Consider the following 2,500-nt stretch of genomic DNA (forward strand, 5'->3'; position numbering starts at 1 on the left):
CGAGAAGCAGCAAGAGAAGGCTGCGGCGCCAGCAGGAACTTCTGCCGGTGAGAAACGTGGGCAGAGCAGCGGAGCTGACAAAGGCAAGAACGTGGCCGTAGGCATGTTCAATCACATGGCGCTGATCAGCCATATCTCCATTGCTGCCCTGGCTGCCAAACCAGTTGGAGTCAGACCTCGTGAGTCATTGTTCGTCGATGCTAAGCTAAATGGTAGCGACGTACGGATCATGGTAGACACAGGGGCAACTCACAATTTTGTGACTGAGCGGAAGGCCAAGGAGTTGGGTCTAAATTATGTTGCCAGCAATACCAAGCTGAAGACCGTTAACGCCACTCCTACTACTGTTAATGGGTTTGCGGCTGCAGTTCCAATTGAGTTAGGAGAATGGGCTGGGCAGACTGATTTTACGATAGCGCCAATGGATGTTTTTGATGTCATCCTCGGACTTGACTTTTGGTATGAAGTCAATGCCTTCATCTCGCCGCGCCATAATCAGCTACACATTAGCGACGTTGGAGGGTCCTGCGTGGTACCCCTTATTCGGGTACCACAAACTGGAATGCATTTGTCAGCAATGCAGATCATAAAGGGGTTCAAAAGAGGCGAGCCAACATTTATTGCCACCCTGATTGAAGACACTGGGAGCTGCGATGAGGCAGTTCCATTGCCGCCTTGCATCGAACACGTCCTTGACACCAACAAGGACGTTATGCCAGCAGAACTTCCCCAACGGCTGCCGCCCCGGAGGGAAGTCGACCATCAAATTGAACTAGTTCCAGGGGCAAAGCCGCCTGCCATGACACCTTATCGAATGGCGCCTCCGGAACTAGAGGAGCTAAGAAAGCAGCTCAAGGAGTTGCTGGACGCTGGACACATCCGGCCGTCCAAGGCACCGTTTGGTGCACCTGTGCTATTCCAAAAGAAGAAGGACGGGACGCTGCGATTGTGCATCGACTACCGGGCTCTCAATAAGGTCACGGTAAAGAACAAATATCCCGTGCCTTTGATTGCAGATTTATTTGACCGGTTGGGACAGGCGAAGGTGTTCACCAAGATGGATTTGAGGAGAGGCTATCATCAGGTTCGGATTGCCGATGGTGATGAGCCGAAGACTGCTTGTGTAACGCGTTATGGGGCGTTCGATTGGCTGGTAATGCCATTTGGATTGACAAACGCACCAGCGACGTTCTGCACATTGATGAATAGACTGTTCCACTCCTACTTGGACCAGTTTGTTGTGGTTTACCTGGACGATATTGTTGTCTACAGCGACAACATGGAAGACCACGTAGAACACTTGTGCAAGGTGTTCAAGATTCTGCGCGATAACGAGCTGTACGTGAAGCGTGAGAAGTGCAGTTTTGCACAACCAATTGTCCGTTTCCTTGGGCACACTATCAGCCATGGCAAGATTCAAATGGATAGCGACAAGATAGCTGCTATCAACAACTGGGAAGCACCAACGAAGGTACCAGAACTGAGGTCCTTCCTTGGTCTGGCCAATTACTACCGGCGCTTCATCTTCAATTATTCCGCAATTGCAGCACCTCTCACAGACTTGCTGAAAAAGGACCGTGCCTGGAATTGGTCGGCAGCTTGCCAAGCTGCCTTTGAGAGGCTGAAGTTGGCTGTGGCGCAAGAGCCTGTGTTGGCCTTGCCAGACTTCTCAAAGCCATTCGAAATCCACACGGATGCATCAGACTTCGCTATCGGTGGCGTCCTAATGCAAGAGGGCCACCCGATAGCCTATGAGAGTCGGAAACTGAATGAAGCGGAGCAGCGGTACTCAGCACATGAGAAGGAGATGACTGCTGTGGTGCACTGCCTGAGAACGTGGCGCCACTACTTGTTGGGGGCTCATTTTGTCGTCAAGACGGACAACGTCGCGACGACCTATTTCCAGACCCAAAAGAAGCTATCTGCCAAGCAGGCTCGATGGCAAGATTACTTAGCAGAGTTCGACTTTACTCTGGAGTATAAGCCAGGGAAAGCGAACGTGGTGGCTGATGCCCTTAGCCGCAGGGCTTCATTAGCAGCTATTGTGAGCTCAAGCAGCAGCTCAATTGTTGAAGACATTAAGCAGGGGTTGCAACATGACCCCGTTGCCAAACAGCTATTTGCCTTGGCCCAGCAAGGCAAGACTAAGAAGTTCTGGGAGGAAGACGGTCTGCTATATACAACAGGTAGGCGCGTGTACGTCCCGAAGTGGGCTAGCCTTCGGCGTACCTTGATGAAGGAAGGTCACGATTCTGCTTGGGCTGGTCACCCAGGACAGAAGAGAACCTTAGCATTACTGGAAGCGTCATACTACTGGCCTCGGATGCGGGATGACGTTGAGGCATATGTTCGAACGTGCCTTGTCTGCCAACAGGACAAAGTTGAGACAAAGGTACCGGGCGGATTGCTGGAGCCGCTGCCCATTGCTGAAAAGCCTTGGGACAGCGTCACCATGGATTTTATAACATGTTTGCCAAACTCAGAGGGCTTCGGAACAATT

This window comes from Solanum lycopersicum, chromosome 2 (genome assembly GCF_036512215.1).
Source record: "Solanum lycopersicum chromosome 2, SLM_r2.1".
NCBI classification, from domain to species: Eukaryota; Viridiplantae; Streptophyta; class Magnoliopsida; order Solanales; family Solanaceae; genus Solanum; species Solanum lycopersicum.